Below are 20969 nucleotides of genomic sequence, written 5' to 3' on the forward strand. Positions count from 1 at the left end.
TCTGAGAACGGACAGACTGTCTGCTCAAGTGGGTCCCTGACCTCTGAGTAGCCTAAATGGGACCCACTAGGTGCAGACCAACACCTCACACCTCACATGGTGGGGTACACCCCTGAGACGAAGCTTCCAGAGCAAGAATCAGACCGCAACACTCGCTGTTCAGCAATATTCTATCTTCTGCAGCCTCTGCTGCTGATACCCAGGCAAACAGGGTCTGGAGTGGACCTCAAGCAAACTCCAACAGACCTACAGCTGAGGGTCCTGACTGTTAGAAGGAAAACTAACAAACAGGAAGGACACCCACACCAAAACCCCATCAGTACGTCATCATCATCAAAGACCAGAGGCAGATAAAACCACAAAGATGGGGAAAAAGCAGGGCAGAAAAGCTGGAAATCAAAAAATAAGAGCGCATCTCCCCCTCCAAAGGAACGCAGCTCATCGCCAGCAATGGAACAAAGCTGGACAGAGAATGACTTTGACGAGTTGAGAGAAGAAGGCTTCAGTCGATCAAACTTCTCAGAGCTAAAGGAGAAATTATGCAACCGGTGCAAAGAAACTGAAAACCTTGAAAAAAGAATGGATGAATGGATAACTAGAATAATCAATGCAGAGAAGACCTTAAAAGAACTGGTAGAGATGAAAAGCATAACAAGGCAACTACGTGACAAATGCACAAGCTTCAGTAACCAACTCGATCAACTGGAAGAAAGAGTATCAACAATTGAAGATCAAATGAATGAAATGAAGCAAGAAGAGAAGTGTAGAGATAAAAGAGTAAAGAGAAATGAAAAAAGCCTCCAAGAAATTTGGGATTATGTGAAAAGACCAAATCTATGTCTGATTGGTGTGCCTGAAAGTGGTGGGGAAAAAGGAACCAAGTTGGAAAACACTCTGCAGGATATCATCCAGGAGAACTTCTCCAACCTAGTAAGGCAAGCCAACATTCAAATCCAGGAAATACAGAGAACGCCACAAAGATACTCCTCGAGAAGAGCAACTCCAAGACACATAATTGTCAGATTCACCAAAGTTGAAATGAAGGAAAAAATCTTAAGGGCATCCAGAGAGAAAGGTCAGGTTACACACAAAAGGAAGCCCATCAGACTAACAGCAGATCTCTCGGCAGAAACTCTACAAGTCAGAGGAGAGTGGGGGCCGATATTCAACATTCTTAAAGAAAAGAATTTTCAACCCAGAAATTCATATCCAGTCAAACTAAGTTTTGTAAGTAAAGGAGAAATAAAATCCTTTACAGACAAGCAAATGCTTAGAGATTTTGTCACCACCAGGCCTGCCCTACAAGAGATCCTGAAGGAAGCACTTAACATGGAAAGGAACAACAGGTACCAGCCATTGCAAAACCATGTCAAAATGTGAAGTCCATCGGTGCTAGGAAGAAACTGCATCAACTAGCAAGCAAAATAACCAGCTAATATCATAATGACAGGATGAAGTTCACACATAATAATATTAACCTTAAGTGTAAATGGACTAAATGGTCCAATTAAAAGACACAGACTGGCAAATTGGATAAAGAGTCAAGACCCATCAGTTTGCTGTATTCAGGAGACCCATCTCACATGCAGAGACACACATAGGCTCAAAATAAAGGGATGGAGGAAGATCTACCAAGCAAATGGAAAACAAAAAAAAAGGAGGGGTTGCAATCCTAGTCTCTGATAAAACAGACTTTAAACCATCAAAGATCAAATGAGACAAAGAAGGCCATTATATAATGGTAAAGGGATCAATTCATCAGGAAGAGCTAACTATCCTAAATATATATCCACCCAATACAGGAGCACCCAGATTCATAAAGCAAGTCCTTAGAGACTTACAAAGAGACTTAGACTCCCATACAATAATAATGGGAGACTTTAACACCCTACTGTCAACATTAGACAGATCAAGAAGACAGAAAGTTAAAAGGATATCCAGGAATTGAACTCAACTCTGCACCAAGTGGACCTAATAGACATCTACAGAACTCTCCACCCCAAATCAACAGAATATACATTCTTCTCAGCACCACATCACACTTATTCCAAAATTGACCACATAGTTGGAAGTAAAGCACTCCTCAGCAAATGTAAAAGAACAGAAATTATAACAAACTGTTTCTCAGACCACAGTGCAATCAAACTAGAACTCAGGACTAAGAAACTCACTCAAAACCATTCAACCACATGGAAACTGAACAACCTGCTCCTGAATGACTACTGGGTACATAACGAAATGAAGGCAGAAATAAAGATGTTCTTTGAAACCAATGAGAACAAAGATACAACATACCAGAATCTCTGGGACACATTTAAAGCAGTGTGTAGAGGGAAATTTATAGCAGTAAATGCCCACAAGAGAAAGCAGGAAAGATCTAAAATTGACACTCTAACATCACAATTAAAAGAACTAGAGAAGCAAGAGCAAACACATTCAAAAGCTAGCAGAAGGCAAGAAATAACTAAGATCAGAGCAGAACTGAAGGAGATAGAGACACAAAAAACCCTCCAAAAAATCAATGAATTCAGGAGTTGGTTTTTTGAAAAGATCAACAAAATTGACAGACCGCTAGCAAGACTAACAAAGAAGAAAAGAGAGAAGAATCAAATAGACACAATAAAAAATGATAAAGGGGATATCACCACCGACCCCACAGAAATACAAACTACCATCAGAGAATACTATAAACACCTCTATGCAAGTAAACTAGAAAATCTAGAAGAAATGGATAATTTCCTGGACGCTTACAATCTCCCAAGACTAAACCAGGAAGAAGATGAATCCCTGAATAGACCAATAGCAGGGTCTGAAATTGAGGCAATAATTAATAGCCTACCAACCAAAAAAAGTCCAGGACCAGATGGATTCACAGCTGAATTCTACCAGAGGTACAAGGAGGAGCTGGTACCAATCCTTCTAAAACTATTCCAATCAATAGAAAAAGAGGGAATCCTCCCTAACTCATTTTATGAGGACAACATCATACTGATACCAAAGCCTGGCAGAGACACAACAAAAAAAGAGAATTTCAGACCAATATCCCTGAGGGACATCGATGTAAAATCCTCAATAAAATACTGGCACACCGAATCCAGCAGCACATCAAAAAGCTTATCCACCATGATCAAGTGGGCTTCATCCCTGGGATGCAAGGCTGGTTCAACATACACAAATCAATAAACATAATCCAACATGTAAACAGAACCAAAGACAAAAACCACATGATTATCTCAATAGATGCAGAAAAGGCCTTTGACAACATTCAACAGCCCTTCATGCTAAAAACTCTCAATAAATTCGGTATTGATGGAACATATCTCAAAATAATAAGAGCTATTTATGACAAACCCACAGCCAATATCATACTGAATGGGCAAAAACTGGAAGCATTCCTTTTTGAAAACTGGCACAAGACAGGGATGCCCTCTCTCACCACTCCTATTCAACATAGTGTTGGAAGTTCTGGCTAGGGCAATCAGGCAAGAGAAAGAAATAAAGGGTATTCAGTTAGGAAAAGAAGAAGTCAAATTGTCCCTGTTTGCAGATGACATGATTGTATATTTAGAAAGCCCCATGGTCTCAGCCCAAAATCTCCTTAAGCTGATAAGCAACTTCAGCAAAGTCTCAGGACACAAAATCAATGTGCAAAAATCACAAGCATTCTTATACACCAGTAACAGACAAACAGAGAGCCAAATCAGGAATGAACTCCCATTCACAATTGCTTCAAAGAGAATAAAATACCTAGGAATCCAACTTACAAGGGATGTAAAGGACCTCTTCAAGGAGAACTACAAACCACTGCTCAGTGAAATCAAAGAGGACACAAACAAATGGAAGAACATACCATGCTCATGGATAGGAAGAATCAAGATTGTGAAAATGGCCATACTGCCCAAGGTTATTTATAGATTCAATGCTATCCCCATTAAGCTACCAATGACTTTCTTCACAGAATTGGAAAAAACTGCTTTAAAGTTCATATGGAACCACAAAAGACACTGCATTGCCAAGACAATCCTAAGCCAAAAGAACAAAGCTGGAGGCATCACGTTATTTGACTTCAAACTATACTACTAGGCTACAGTAATGATAACAGCATGGTACTGGTACAGAGATATAGACCAATGAAACAGAACTGAGCCCTCAGAAATAATACCACACATCTAAAGCCATCTGATCTTTGACAAAACTGACAAAAACAAGAAATGGGGAAAGGATTCCCTATTTAATAAATGGTGCTGGGAAAAATGGCTAGCCAGAAGTAGAAAGCTGAAACTGGATCCTTTCCTTACTCCTTATACGAAAATTAATTCAAGATGGATTAGAGACTTAAATGTTAGACCTAATACCATAAAAATCCTAGAAGAAAACCTAGGTAATACCATCAGGACATAGGCATGGGCAAAGACTTCATGTCTAAAACACCAAAAGCAACGTCAACAAAAGCCAAAATTGACAAATGGGATCTAATTAAACTAAAGAGTTTCTGCACAGCAAAAGAAACTACCATCAGAATGAACAGGCAACCTACAGAATGGGAGACAGTTTTTGTAATCTACTCATCTGACGAAGGGCTAATATCCAGAACCTACAAAGAACTCAAACAAATTTACAAGAAAAAAACAAACAACCCCATCAAAAAGTGGGCAAAGGATATGAACAGACACTTCTCAAAAGAAGACATTCATACAGCCAACAGACACATGAAAAAATGTTCATCATCACTGGCCATCAGAGAAATGCAAATCAAAACCACAATGAGATACCATCTCACACCAGTTAGAATGGCGATCATTAAAAAACCAGGAAGCAACAGGTGCTGGAGAGGATGTGGAGAAATAGGAACACTTTTACACTGTTGCTGGGATTGTAAACTAGTTCAACCATTGTGGAACACAGTGTGGCAATTCCTTAAGGATCTAGAACTAGAAATACCATTTGACCCAGCCATCCCACTACTGGGAATATACCCAAAGGATTATAGGTCATGCTGCTATAAAGACACATGCACACACATGTTTATTGCGGCACTATTCACAACAGCAAAGACTTGGAATCAACCCAAATGTCCATCAGTGACAGACTGGATTAAGAAAATGTGGCACATATGCACCATGGAATACTATGCAGCCATAAAAAAGGATGAGTTCATGTCCTTTGTAGGGACATGGATGCAGCTGGAAACCATCATTCTCAGCAAACTATCACAAGAACAGAAAACCAAATACCACATGTTCTCACTCATAGGTGGGAATTGAACAATGAGATCACTTGAACACAGGAAGGGGATCATCAGACACTGGGTCCTATTGTGGGGTGGGGGGAAGGATAGCATTAGGAGATATACCTAATGTAAATGACGAGTTAATGGGTGCAGCACACCAACATGGCACATGTATACATATGTAACAAACCTGCACATTGTGCACATGTACCCTAGAACTTAAAGTATAATAAAAATAAAAAGAAACATTTTATTAGCATTTGGTTTGAATCCATGATAATTAGTATTTATGAGAAAGTAATAAAACTATATTCATTTAAAAATAAAAAAAAAGAATTCACTGTGAAGTGCCTGGCATATATGAACAGTAGCTCAGTCATTCAACAAATGTTTATTGAGCACCTACCATGTGTCAGATGCTTTAACAGTGGGGACACAGTGGTAAACAAATGATACCTGCCCTCTTGGATCTCACAATTGCTCAATAAATAGTTGCCATTCCAATAGGTATATGAAAAGGTACTCAACATCACTAATCATCAGGAAAATACAATCCAAACTACAATGAGATATCATCTCACAGCTGTTAGGATATCTATTTTATATATATATAGAGAGAGAGAACAAAAACAAAGATAAGTGTTGGCTAGGCTGTTGAGAAACTGAAATCCTGGCACACTGCTGGTAGGAATGTAAGATGGTGCAACTGCTATAGAAAACAGTATGGAGGTTCATGAAAAAAATTAAAAATAGAAATACTGTATGATCTAACAATCCCATTTGGGGGATTTATCCAAAAGATTTGAAATCAGGACCTCAAAGAGATATTTGCACTACCATGTTAATTGTAGCATTATTCACAGTAGCCAAGAAGTGGAAATCACCTAAATGTTCATTGCTGGATGAAAGGATAAAGAAAATGTGGCATACTGTACACGCAGTAGAATATTATTCAGCTTTAAAAATATTCTACCATATGCTACAACTTGGAAGAGCCTGGAAGACATTATGCGAAGTGAAATAAGCCAGTCACAAAAGGACAAACACTGCATAATTTCACTTACATAAGGATCTAAATGTATCTAAGGTCAAACACATAGAAACAGAGTAGAATGGTGGTTGCTAGCATATGGGGCAGGTTAAATGGAAAGTTATTATTCAAGGTGTATGAAGTTTTAGTTATGCAAGATGATTAAGTTCTGGAGATCTGCTATACAAAATTGTGCCTCTGGTTAACAACACTGTACCGTACGCTTAAAAATTTTTAAGAGGTGAATCTCATGTTACTTGTTCTTTAAAAAAAAAGAAAGAAATATTATAAATCTAGATCATGGTAATCTAGATCATGTTTGCATAACTCTGTAACCTTACTAAAATGTATTGGATTATACACTTAAAAGGATGAGTTTTATTATATATAAATTACACATCTCAATAAAGCAGTTTTGCAAAAATAGTTGCCATTAATTTAACAGCCCCATTTCTTTCAAGCCTTCGTTCAATATCACCACTCCCCTCCCTGCTTCACTTTTTTTCATAGCCACCTTTTAATATACTATGGTTTATTTATCATATGTAATCAATTCTAAGTTTCACATTTTAACATACATAAAATCAAGATGCATTCTATAATGGCAACAATTTATTAGCAGCATTCTTTCTTTCTTTAGTGGCACACAGACTAACAGTGTATCTTGTATCACTGCCATCTTATAGACAATAAACTGTACTGCTGTGTTATAGTTTCTTGCCTTTTTTCCCCTCTAGAATGTTTGCTTCACACTGGTAGGGATCTTTATTTCATTCACTGCTGTATTCCAAATGTCTAGAATAGTGCCTAGAATGTCATAGGTTATTGATAAACATTTGTTGAATGAATAAATGAGTGAATGAATGGGTGTCATGCCTAGCATCAAGAAACTGATACTAAAACAAAGGAACTGAAATTCAAAGATGAGTTAATAATAGAGCAACCTACTTTCATCATTTCCTCTTCTGTTCTATCTGCAGGACACTGGGGAAATAGCCTAGTTTTGAAGAATGTCAGCAGGGAGCCGCCAGGGATCATCCTCCCAGGTAAAAAGAGACCTCCAGAGACCTTCAGGAAGCTGGAAAGAAGCCTCCAATGGTGAACTCAGTCCCAGAAGCTTCTGTCCATGCCATCTCACCCTTGAAGTGCTAATTCACCACTTTCACTAGAGATGCTGAAGGTAGCCCTGTCTTGCCTGGAAAGTGACTGGAGTGGTCCCACCAGCAGCCAATCTCTTTTAAACACTCCCTAATTGTCCAGGAATCAATTCCCTGCCCCCAAAAGCAGGCTGAATCAGTTCCTTTTGTCCTGTGAGTGGTGAATGACCTGCTCTCCTGATCTGCCTGGAGGTCCTCGAAGTTAGGTTTTGGGTGCAAGTGGTTCCCTTGAGAGTCCGGAGAGGCTGTGCAGGCACTGATTATCCATGGCCCCAGGCAGAACCCACACCAGGCCAAGGTGTGTGTGGATGGGAATGTGTAAATTCCTTATTAGACAAGTCCTGTGCTCTGTTTCACATTAGCTAATGTCCACCAACCCAGTCACCGACCGTTTATGGTTTTCCTTTAGTTTCATAGAACAAATTTTATTATTGTCCTCTGGAAGGGATTGAAGAGTCAAAGAGCCAGGAAAACCCATTTGAGGGACGAGTAAACCCTCCCATAGAAGCAATATCCCTTCCTTGAGCAGCTTTGAGTTGTTGGACTTTGTTCTTCACATTTTTGTTTCTCTTTCCATCATTTCTCATTAGGCACAGTGCCTAGGGTTCATGGTACTCTTAGGGACCCACAAAAATGTGTGAGTTTATTTTAAAATCAAGAAGGAAAAAAACAAACTTTTGGGGTTAAAAAAAATTCCATTATTGCTCACATCTAAAATAATGAAATTTTCAAGGTCTAGGAAAATTTAGACTTTGTCTAAAATAAAAATTAAATACAATGCTGAATAATTTAAAGTTGTATCAAAAATCATGTAAAAATCGATAGCGCATTATGGAGGCAAGGGCCCGTAAAACTCATCTTGCAGCCTTGAGGTTACCAGATGAGAAAAGTGATCTTGTCAGACTGAGAAACCTGGTGGACCCACGACATTCAGATCCCTGGCAAACAGCTGAGAGAATTGTTAGGGGAAAAGACAATTGTTAAGGGAAAATGCTGGGACTAACATTTCTTGAGTGTCACTCTATGGTAGGCTTGGTGCAAGGCATTTTAGGGATATTATCTCACCGAAGCCCTACAGCAACTCTGAGAAATCATATAATCATCGAGCTTTACAGAGAGTTTAAAGAACTGCTACCTGACCACCCCCCATCTCTCTGTACATTTCTCTTTCTTAAAAATAAATAAATAAGTAAATAAATTCACATGCTAATAAATCCTTCTCAAATTACCTTATCCAAATGTTGATTTTGATTTTTTTAATGAAGATTTTTAGTCTTTAATTTTTTGAGATGGAGTCTTGCTTTGTCTCCCAGGCTGGAGTGCAGTCGTGCGATCTCAGCTCACTGCAGCCCCACCTCTTGGGTTCAAGCGATTCTCCTGCCTCAGCCTCCCAAGTAGCTGAGACTACAGGCGTGCACCACCATGCCCGGTTAGATTTTCTGTATTTTTAGTAGAGATGGGGTTTCGTCATGTTAGCTAGGCTGGTCTCAAACTCCTGGTCTCAAGTGATCTGCCCACCTCAGCCTCCCAAAGTGCTGGGATTACAGGTATTTTTTATCTTTAAATTAGAACCAGAAAGACAGACATTGACTATCAAAGAGGTGATTTGGGTTTCACACAGGTTTGGACTGCATTCTAGGATGCACCTGGGGTCTTGAGGCACTCAGTTGCCTAAGGCAGCCCGCCTTGGAGAATGGGTGGTTTTTACTTATTTTTTGAAACACGTTTCCTATGTCCAAAGGTAATTTAAAGAAAAACAATTTCACAATCAAGTTTTGGTTGTGTTGGCCCTCATGCAAACACCCACGCTGTCCTCAGAATGTGGCCTAAGGGCCATTCAATTAGAAAGCACAGAAGATGAAGCTTACCCACTGGAAACAAAATGTTGCAAAATCTCTCCTGCAATAGTTTGGATATGGTTCATTTGTCCCCACCAAAGCTCATGTTGAGATTTTATCACCACCATGGCAACATCGGTAGTTGGGGGCTAGTGGAAGGTATTTGGGCCATGGGGGTGGATCCCTTATAAATGGCTTGGTGCTGTTCTCATGTTAGTGAGTGAGTTCTCACTCTCTCAAGACTGGATTAGTTCTCCCAGAAATAGATTAGTTCCTCAAGAGTGTGTTGTTACAAAGCCAGGACATCCCTCAGGTTTCCCCCTCTTCCACCTGTCTGCTTCTCCTTACTGTTGTTCACTAGGTTGTAATGCAGCATGAAATCCCTTGCGGAAAGCCAGAGCCATGCCCTAGCACTTCTCAGCCTGCAGAACCAAGAGCCAGGTAAACTTCTTTTCTTTATAAATTACTCAGTCTCAGACATTCTTTTATAGCAACACAAAACAGACTAAGACATGGCCCTAGGAAAACGAACAGTGCCGACTTCAGAAGCTGTAGCTTCTTGCTGAGACAACTTGCCTTATTTGTTTATTCAGTGCCTTTGAGCACCTATTGTGTTGTGTGTGGGGCACTGTGCTGGAGGCTGGAGGTTAAAACATAAATGGGATCTAGTCCCAGATCTCAAGTCACTCGAGTCTAATAAGGACAACCATGCTGGCCCGAGCCACTATAGCACCTTGCCTGGACTGTGGCAGGAGCCTCCTCACTGGTCCCCCTACATTTGCCCTTCTCTTCAGGACACAGGATGCTGTTTAAACATGCGTGAGCCCACACCCCTTTCTGCTCAGTATCCTCCAACACGCCCCACCTCACTCATGCCACAACCTCAAGGCTTCCATTGCTACTCTCTGACCCCATCTTATGCTTCTCTTTCCCTTGCTTGCTCTGCTCCAAGCACAGTGGCCTTTGTGCTTATTCTAAATCAGGCCAAGCCCACTCCCACATCAATGGTTCTTTATTTACTATGTTTTTGGCCGAGAATACTCATCCCCAGATGCTCCTCACCTGCTCAGGATTTAACTCAAATGTCATTGCAGTGAAGGCTTCCCCAATGCCCTAGTCAGTATGACAGCTTCCACCCATGTGGGAGCCTCCATGTGCTCCGTCTCTGAATTATTTTGTTTCATTGCACTCAGCATCATCTAACCATTGTGTATTTTACTTATTTTTCACTGACTCCCCTTTGCTTCTTTTTTTTTTTTTTTTTTTTTTTTTTTTACATAGAGTCTCGCTCTGTTGCCCAGGCTGGAGTACAGTGGTGCAATCTCTGCTCACTGCAACCTCCACCTCCCAGGTTCCAGTGATTCTCTGCCTCAGTCTCCCAAGTAGCTGGGATTACAAGTGCATGCCACCATGCCCAGCTAATTTTTTTGTATTTTTAGTAGAGACAGAATTTCCCCATGTTGGCCAGGCTGGTCTCAAACTCCTGAGCTCAGGTGATCTGCCCACCTCGGCTGCCCAAAGTGCTGGGACTACAGGCATGAGCCACCGTGCCAGACCATCCCTTTGCTTCTTGAAAGCAAATGTTTTACCTGTTTTGTGTCCAACGGTATCCCTAGTGCCTAGGATAGTGCCTAGCATATAGTAGTTGCTCAATAAGAATGTACTTATTTTTTGAATAAATAGACAAGTGACTGAATAAGACATTCAGGTAAAACAACAACCATAAAAATATTAACCAGGTATGGTTTTTTGAGAACGCAGAGGGTGAATCCTCTTTGCTTTCAGAAATTGGGAAGAGGTGATTTTGTGCTTAATCTTAAAGAATAAGTAGTACTTGGCCAGGCTTTAAAAAGAGACAAAAGCACTCAAGTAGAGGGAACAGTGTAAGCAAATGAATGTTTTCATTTGGGAACGTCAAGTGGCCTGGGTTCAATGGATACAAATTGTCTGGGTACATAGGACATATGTGGAAGAAAGAGTGGCATGAAACCAGGTTGGAAATACAGACAGACGCCAGATGATATCATAATATGGAGTTTTGGCTCTCTTCTTCAGGTGATGGAGAGCTACTGAAGCCTCTTAAGCAGAAGAGAGATCCAATTAGACTTATGTTTTAAGACTTCTCTGGAGGTGGTATAGAGAAAAAAATTGTGGGAAAGGTGGGAATTGGAGGAAAAGAGAGGATGGATTTAAGAGATATTGGGAGAGTAGGCCAAAGGACTTGCTGACCCATGGTTGTGGAAGAAGAAAATGTCTTGAGCAGAAAAAAACTAGAATGACTCCCTGTGTTTCTTCTCAGGTAATTAAGGCAAACATATAAATTCACCCAAGAAGTGTGTATTGAGAACCTATTATGTAGTAGATACTAATCTAGGCACTGGGAATAGAGCTTTGAACAAAATTTTAAAAGCCCTAATTTTAGGACCTTACATTCCACTGGAGGACTGTCAGTAAATATATGAAGAGATAATGTAATTTCAGCCTGCGAGAAGCTTTCTGAAGAAGAGTAAAGCATGATATAAGGATAGGGCACAATGTTTATTTTATGCAGGAGTCAGACTTTTCTGAGGAGGTGATGTTAGAGCAGAGACTAAGGGAGAAAGCTATGAGAAGTCCCAGGCAGAAGATATCCAGGCAAAGGGGATAGTGAGCATATAGATCCTCTACTAAAACAAGACATTCTTGTTCAACAAACAACAAAAAGGAAAAAAGCAGGTAGGGGCTGGATTCTTATAGCCTTGACCACCATAATAGTAAGTATGAATTTTATTTATTTATTATTTATTTATTTATTTATTGAGATGGAGTTTGACTCTGTTGCCCAGGCTGGAGTGCAGTGATACTATCTCGGTTTACTGCAACCTCCGCCTCCCAGGTTCAAGCAATTCTTCTGCCTCAGCTTCCCAAGTACCTGGGATTACAGGTGCCCATCATCACGCCCAGCTAATTTTTGCATTTTTAGTAGAGATGGGATTTTACCGTGTTGGCCAGGCTGGTCTCTAACTCCCGACCTCAAGTGATTTGCCTGCCTTGGCCTCCCGAAGTGTTGGGATTACAGGTGTGAGCCATTACACCCAGCCATGAGTGTGGATTTTAATCTAAGTGTGATGGGAAGCCATTGGATGGGTTTAAGCAGGAGAAAGACATAATTTGACTTCTGTTTTTGTTATCATTTTAAATCACTCTGGTTCTGGGGAACAGAACAAATTTGAGAGACACAGAGGAAAAAAAAGATGGTGGCTGAGACTTGGGTTGTCACAGTGAAAGCTGAGAAGGGGATTGTCTTTTCATCTTTTTAAGGATAGAAAAATTAGGACTTGCTAATGGATTGGATGTGGGAAAAAACAGGAATCGAGAATTACTCTTGGGTTCTTCACCTGAGATCAGGTGGGTGTTGGTTCCCTTTACCGAGCTTGAGAAGTGTTTGGGAGGAATAGGATTTAAGAAGGTGGAGGAGGAAATCAAAGGTTTTATTTTGGACATATTGCGTGTGGAAAGTCTTCTGAACACCTAAGAGGAGAGGTGGCTAGATACCCAAGTCTGAAGTTCATGGGTAAGGTTTGGGTTGAAATACAAATTTGAACACACTTGACATCACAAGCATGGATAAGATTACCCAGGGAGCTGTATATGGATAGGAAAGTGAACGTAGACCTGGATGGATCCTTGGCCACTCAAGATACAGTAGTTGAATGGAGGAGGAGGAGCAGCCAGTGAAGGAGACTGAGAAGGAGCTGCTGGTGGGAGAAATTGAAGAGCGTGGTGTCTCAAATGCCAAGAAATTGTTTCAAGTAGGAAGAAGTGATCTTATGTGCAAAATGCTGCTGAGAGATCCAGTAAAATGTGGCCAGAAAATTGACCACTGGACATGGTAAAATGGAGATCACTGGCAACCTTGACAATAGTCATGCTGGCAAAGTGGTAATGACAAAAAGAAGAAAGAATGGGAGGTAGGCAAATGAAGATAAGGACTACAGACGACTTTCAAAAATCTTGGCATTGGAACTGTACAGAGAATGCAAATGAGACCTGGGTGGCGGCTAGGGGGAGTCAAAAGGATTTTACTTCATTTTTTTTGGAGCATGTTTATGTGCAGATGGAAAATATTCAGTGGAAAGGGGGAAATTAATGATGCAGGACAAAGAGGAATGAATTGTAGGCATCAAAGCTTTGAGTGGGCAGAAGAGACAGTGCACAAGTAGAGAGAGGTTAGTCTTAGGAATAGGTACGACCTCACTCACTGGAAGAGGAGGAAAAGGAGAACATAGGGACTCAAGTGCTTGAAGTGTGGTGGATTTGGTCCTACCAAGAGAAGTTCTTTCCAGTTGTGCTTATTTTCTCAGCAAAATATTCAGCTGATAGTAAGGAAGTGGAAGGGCGCTGAAGTTTTGAGAGGTGGGGAGGAGATATGGAGAAGTAGCCACGAGATCAGGAGAGGAAGTGGGATAGAAGATGTGTTTGAATTGAGGAGCAATGGTGCCTGTCCACCTGAGATGTATGGTCTTTAATTTAAAGTGAGATCAGTCAGTCGTGGGTCTAATGTCAACCAGTTTAGCGACATGGGAGGCAGGTGTGAAGTAGGCAGTGAGAATCAAATGAAGACACTTTGGTGGAGGAAGACACTAGAGATGAAGAGTTCAGCTGGATGTGTGTTGAGTTTGAACTACCTGAGGAGATCCAGGTGAAGCTGTCTTGTAGACAGCTGGACATGAGGAATTTATGCTATAAATAAAGGTCTGGGAATCACTTTTAAAATCAAATTTTTAAAAATTTACAGAATGTTTCCTGTGCACCAGATACTGTTCTAAGTCAAACATTGTTCTGAGCACTGGGCACAACAGAGAACGTAAGACAGAATCTCTGTCCTCATATAAGGCTTGTGTGCTGGTGAGGAGGGGCATCATGAAGAGTTCAGTCATTTCCAAAGAGAGAGATCTGCAGCCCAGAGGATGTGCAAGATGATCCCTTGAAATGTGAGGAGGAACTATTTGAACTCACACTTACATTTTTCTTATCATCTTTAATATCTATTTTTATATGTGTCTCATTCATTTTCGAAAATGCTAACACAGTAATACATATATTATCATATAAATAAATATGGATATGTCCAGAGACACATGCTCAAAAAGTATTTACTGATAGAGATGCTTGATTAGAAACATTTGAAAACCACTAACCATGTGTGAGATAGTAGAAGATGAAGAAGATGATGAAAAGTCTCCCAAAATTGACATCAATAAAGATGTATATAAGAAATTAGATTAGCTCTCTGTAGAGCACAGTCTGTGAATTATTCCATCCTGGGTTAACGTTTTTAAGTGTTGAACCTTCTAGAAATGAGACCAAGTAAAAACATCAGGAGGAACCTTATAATGATTGTGCTGTCAAAAAATAGAACAGGCTGCCATGTGACAAAGTAGACACATTCAGCAGAGGCAAGATGCCTGCTGGTGAGACAGGCTGTGGAGGAAGTCCTCACCAGGGCCCCACTAATTTCAGAGGGAAGATTTGACCACAAGACCCTCAAGTGCCTTGTAACTCTAAGCATCTATGAGTGTATGAAGAATAAGCTGGGAATTTGGAATTATAATAATCTCTTTATGTAAGAAGTTGGATTGAGGAAGGGTGAATCATAGCCTTGCATCTACAAACAGAGGGGTGATGGTTGGCCCAGATTATAGCCAAGGGAGAGCTGGAGAATGTGTCAGCGTTTCCAGCTTGCTTCGTGGGAGAGGGTGCCTGAGTAGCAGATGTGAACATTTTGGTTTCTGTGGTTGGTATTTTCCTATAGTGGAGAAGAGTGACTCATGAGGTCCACACAGCCAGATGAAAATCGCCCTGGAGAGGCAGCTCAGAATAGTGGAAAGTTACTCCATGGACTGTTGGTCTTCAGTGCTTGCAGGTAAAGAAACTGAAGCTCAGAGAGACTAAGCAAGTAGGCTGGAGCCACCCAGCTGAGAAGTGGTGGAGATGGGATTCAAAGCCAGGGTTATCTAGCTTCAAACTCCATGTTTACTCTGCTACATGGTAAATTTAAGAAATGCTTTAGGAAAAACTCAAAGGGGTGTAGATGATCAAAGAAGTAAGAATATATTTCTTTTCTTTTCTTTCTTTTTTTTTTACTTTAAGTTCTGGGATTACATGTGCAGAATGTGCATGTTTGCTACATAGGTATACATGTGCCATGGTGGTTTGCTGCACCTGTCAACCCATTATCTAGGTTTTAAGCCCCGCATGCATCAGGTACTTGTCCTAATGCTCTCCCTCCCTTTGTCCCCCAACCCCTGACAGGCCCTGGTGTGTGATGTTCTCCTCCCTGTGTCCATGTGTTCTCACTGTTCAACTCCCACTTATGAGTGAGAATATGCGGTGTTTGGTTTTCTTTTCCTGTGTTAGTTTGCTGAGAATGATGGCTTGTAGCTTCATCCATGTTCCTGCAAAGGACGTGAACTCATTGTAAGAAAGTATTTCTGAGGATACAGATTGGCTACTGTAACAAAGACAGCCAAGAATTACCAAAACCAAACAGAGGTTTAAACAAGATAGAAATATTTTTTTCTCATACATAATGGTCTGAGGACAGGGAGTCCAGGGCTGATATGACAGGTCCATTTTGCTGGGGCCCAGGTTCCATCTAACTCTTGGCTCTGCCATCTCTTATGTTGTTGCCTTTATCTGCATGACTAAAGACAGTATAGCTCCACAACACACCACCTTGGTCTGTATTTCATCTAGTGGAAAGAGGGAGAAAGAGAGGGAAGATGTACTTCCTTCTCTTAGATGTGACGCAGTTGTTGTACACCTTGCTTCTGGTCACAGCTCCTTGGACACTGAGTTATGATAGAAGCTGGGAAACGCCTTCATTCCAGGGAGTTATATGCCTTGCAAAACTCAAAGATTCTCTTTCTAAAAGGTGAAAGGGAAAGTAGATGTTGACAGGCAATCAGCAGCCTCTGGCACATTAAATTATATCTATTAGAAGAACAAGAAAAAAAAAGGGTATTTTAGACTATTCTAAAGGAAAGGGAAGGAGGGCTCTCCAGGTCTGGGAAATAGCCTGGGAAAAGGCAGAAGAAACAGGCTCTTTTTAGGGAAGTCTTTGCAGCCAAGTTTGGCTGAAGAGTTTAGGAGTGCAAGGAAACTCTAAGAAACAAGACTAGAAATTTTTGTCATGGACATTCAATACCAAGTGAGGAATTTGTACTAACCTCAGTCAGCAAGATAAAGTGATTACAGGTTTGTAAGCAGAAAATATTATGATGAGGGTGGTACTTTACAGAGATTGTCCTAGTAGTTGTATGCATAGTGGGCTGGAGTAAGGCAAGATAGAAAGCTGGGTGGGATTGTGGAAAAACACTGGACTGGGGTCAGGAGGTCTGGCTGCAAAACCCAGTGCTTCACTAATGACTACTGCATAGTGGTTAAGAGTCATGCTCCATAGCTACAGTCCCTGCATTCATGTCTCATCTCGCTACTTAGTAGCCATGCCTGAAAACTGGAAGATCTTCAGAGAGTGCTTAGCCTCCTGGGCACATAGCAAGTTCTACCTTGACTGTTACCTTGAATAAGCCTTCTCTCCAGGCTAACTGCTTCCTGAGTTCAGTGTAAAAACTGTATGATACAAATGTTTAACACTGGCTAAAGAAACCTGAAAATCACGCTTTAGAATATTTTTCTTTCCGGTAGACAACATATTAATTTTGTTAAACTCACCTTGGCTCTCCCAGAGCAAATTATAATGATTTGTTGGTTAGAGAAAAGAATTATATGCAAATCATATTTTAGTTAATGCCAAAAAAAAAAAAAAAATGCTAGTAGCCCAGGGCATTTGAAGCCACACTGCTGCTTAGCTACCTTCTTCTCTCTCCTGTCTTAGAAGAGGAATGGGGACTCCAGGCAACTTGCTAATCTTCTTAATCAAATTGGGAGTAGGTTTTTTACCATGGCCTTTTGGGGAAGCCACTAAAGAGATTCCTAGGTCCAACTATGCCTCCTAGAGATAATTTCTACTTCTTGGGGGCATTTCTGGGACTCCTGGCTCCCAAGTTCCAGAGAAGATGGTTGTGCAGCGAGGCTATTCTCCTATAACTCAAAGGGATGGATACACAGGACATGATCAGCCAGTCTGATATTGCTTAGTCCATATCATGGATTATATGCCTCCCAAATTCATATGTTGAAATCCTACCCCCAGTACCCTAGAATGTGACCTCAATTAGAGACAGAATCTTTATAGAGGTAATCGGGTTACAATGAAACCATTAGGGTAGACCTTAATTACAATGTGACTGATGTCCTTATAAAAAAAGAAAATTTGGAAACAAACACACACACAGGAAGAACATCATGTGAAGATGAAGGCAGAGATCAAAGTAATGTTTCTATAAGCCCATGAATGCCAAAGATTGCCAGCAAAGCACCAGAGGCTAGAGGAGAGTCATAGAACAGATTCTCTCTGACATCCCTCAGAAGGAAGCAACCCTGCCGACACCTTGATCTTGGGCTTGCAGCCTCAAGAACTGTGAGACAATACACTTCTGTTATGGGAGCCACCAGCTTGTTACAGTAGTCCTAGCAATCGAATGCAGCCCCGCTCAACAGAAGACGAAATGACCAGCACCTGAAGTGCCTGGCACATATTAAGTGTTTGAGAAATATTTGTTGGATGAAGGAATGAATGCATGAACGTATGGTTTTGCATGAATGAATGACTTCTCCCCTCACCTCCTCTCTTGAGGCATGCTCCCTCTGTGGTAAGCTGTGCTGATGGCACCCTTGCTGGAGAAGAGGGAGGGAAGAAAGGTCATGAGAGCAGAAAGAAGCAGCTGCCAGCAATCACCCACAGTTCCTAGAAACTCTCCCCAGACCACGGGTGCCTGGGTCCTTGGCCCGGCCTGTTACAATGAGGGAAATTCACCTAAAAGGGTTGAAAACCTACCAGTTACTGTTATTTATTCTTTGTGCTAAGAACATATTCAAGTCTATAAATTTACTTAGTTTTTAAAAATCAGCAACATAGCTTAAAATCTGTTTGGATGAATTGGGGCTCAAAGGTAACCTCTGGTGTGTATTTTCAGAGCAGTTTTCCACTTCATCGTGAAAGACATTTGAGTTTCTGGGAAAATGTAATCCATATGTTTCTGGGTCATTTATCCTGGAAACCTTGGGAAGACTTGCTTTGTCAGCACCAAGGGAGGGAGAAGAAATGCAGGGGACTTGCAACCCGTTCTTTCTGAGTGAGTACGTTTCCTTTTGCTAGCTTCACCCTCAAAATCCTTCCATTCAATCCTACCCTCAGTTTACCCATCTGCTGGAAGAACTCATCATGGATCTTTGTGATCATTTCTGTTTAAGGGCACAGCTCCATCTCTTAACTCCCAGACAAGCTTTGAGTGAGTTCACACCGAGGCTGGAGGGACCCAGTCCCCGGCCGGGCTCTCATTTCCTAAACAGCAGAGCTTTGCCTTGCTTCCCTTCTCACACCCAGCTTCCCTGATGTATCTCTTTATGAAAGGCAGTAAAATAATTTCTTTTAGTGTTTGGGGTACAAATAAAATAAAGTAAAACAAGCATGTAAAGAATTGGCTGAGATAAGGACCAGCTTCATGTTATTAGGAACAAAACGTCCCGTGCAGATCAGAATAAGAGAGTTTCACAATAAATACTTGCATGTCTCCTGTTCAGAGAAATGTGAAGCTCTATTCCAGGAAAGCTTCAGAATATATGAACCACATGGGACTGAGCCCCTTCCATTCAGTGCCTCTTAATGACCGGCCTCTTTACTTGGGATTTGTTTGATTCAGTTTGTTTATTGCATTATGTATGTAGGTAACTTCACAAACTCCCAAAAAGCCCATAATTGATTTTAAACAGCAAAAGAAGTTACGTGATAATTTTGCCCTTGGTTTAAAAATATTTTATTGGTAAAAGAGAGGGAAAGAAACAGCTTAGGTTAGAGACCAAAAACCTATCAATCTTGGGACAAATTAAAGAGCTTGAAGAAATAAATTGCAGAGCTGGCTGACTTAGCTGTCACAGCAATGCTACAAATCACTTGCGGACAAGGGGCATCACAGTGCCCCTTCATGAGGTGCAGTCTTGGGTCTTGTGAGTCTTAGCTCCTACATCAGTTACTCAACCTGAACCACAAATTCCCCACCTGAGAAGTTAAATCATAGTAAACTTCTGTTCTGATCCACAGAGGGGAAGAGTAATTTGAGTTAGTGAAAGTTCTGAAATGCATTTTTTAACCTCACATGCCTTGTATTGAATTAATTCCTATTCCTCATTTCACGATGCATTATTTTAATTTGTCTTTGGGAAGTCTGTTCCATGCTTTCCCTTCCTTCCACTTTTCTTTCTTCCTTATGTGTTTCCTCCTCTCTCCCTTCCACACTCACATTGTCCTTCCCCACCACCATCTATCTTAATATGTTTAATATATATTTTTGCATGTATGTGTGCTTGCAAAATGAATATTTTTTTGTGCATATGCATTTTAACTTTTACAAATTGTATTTTGTTATATATCTCATGATATACAACCTCAACACTTACCCACCACTGTCCCAATTATGGAGACAGATTGCCTTCAGCAACCCAATCCACAAATAATACCACCATGAACATTTATTCATTGATTCTACAAATATTTAGGAGAGCACCTGCTGTGTTCCAGGTGTGGTTCGAGGTACTTAAAATGTATCGTAAAACAAAACATAATAATTCCTCTACTTTTGGAGTTGACAGTTTAGCAGAGGGAGATAGAAAATCAGCAAAAATGACTTAAAAATAAGTAAATTACATAATATGTTAGAAGATGATAAATATGATGCAGAAAAATAACAAGTAGATCAGAATAAGCAAGATTGGAGGTGTGGGGAGTGGGTGGGCAGCAATTTAAATAGCATTACCAGGGGAGTCTTTTGAGCATAGATGTGAAGGAGGTGAGAGCAGAGCAATGGTGCCGGTACCTGGGGAGAGGGAGTTCCAGGCAGGGGGAACTGCCATTGCAAACGCTTAAGGCTAGAACGGGCCTGACATGTGCAAGGCACAGCAAGCAGCCACGTGATTGGGGCACAGGGAGTGAGGGAGAGGGCCGTGCCTTACACCCTGTATCCTCCTTAAAGGACTTTGGTTTTTATTTTAGGTGGGGTATCCTTGGAAGGTTTTGGGGAAAAAAAATAAAAAGCAAAAAACATGTCATGATCTGATTTATGTTTTAAAAGGATCACTCTGGCCACCGTGTTGAGAAAAGACTGCATTCAAAGCATGAAGAAAAGCAGGGACTCTAGTTGGAAGGATTTTGTAATAAAGCAAGTAAGAGATGATGCTGGATGAGATCAGGATGCGGGTGGTAAAAATGGTGAGAAGTGGGCAGATTTTGGACAAATTTTATATTTAAAACAGCTAAGGTTTCTCAAAGTTCTGGCTCTACTTAGAATATAGAAAACCGCAGGAGTACATTGCTCTCCTACTAACAGTGAGAAAAATCTGGATAATCTACAAAATCATAACTTTTCTTAAGCCCATCAGAGAGCTGAGGTCTCAAGACAACCAAAGAAATTGAATTCCAAAAATTGACAGGACTTTCCTAGGAGAAATGAGATACACAGACTGTTTCATTTTTTTGGCAATGCATAGGGAGAAAAGGTGGCTGCCAGAGAAGTAAGAAGAAAGCCAAAATGTTAACAAATTCCTAAAGACTTAGT

The 20969-nt window shown here is 40.8% G+C and overlaps 1 long non-coding RNA gene across 1 annotated transcript in view; it reads right to left on the reverse strand.

Moving 5' to 3' along the window:
* The window catches only part of LOC112625162, a 40221-nt gene extending 32745 nt beyond the window's left edge, over positions 1 to 7476 (reverse strand). The window contains exon 1 of the long non-coding RNA XR_003119536.1: positions 7209 to 7476. This is a non-coding gene — a long non-coding RNA (uncharacterized LOC112625162). The remainder of the gene's footprint in view (positions 1 to 7208) is intronic.
* Positions 7477 to 20969: the final 13493 nt, after the last annotated feature.

This window comes from Theropithecus gelada, chromosome 5 (genome assembly GCF_003255815.1).
Source record: "Theropithecus gelada isolate Dixy chromosome 5, Tgel_1.0, whole genome shotgun sequence".
In the NCBI taxonomy this organism is placed as follows: Eukaryota; Metazoa; Chordata; class Mammalia; order Primates; family Cercopithecidae; genus Theropithecus; species Theropithecus gelada.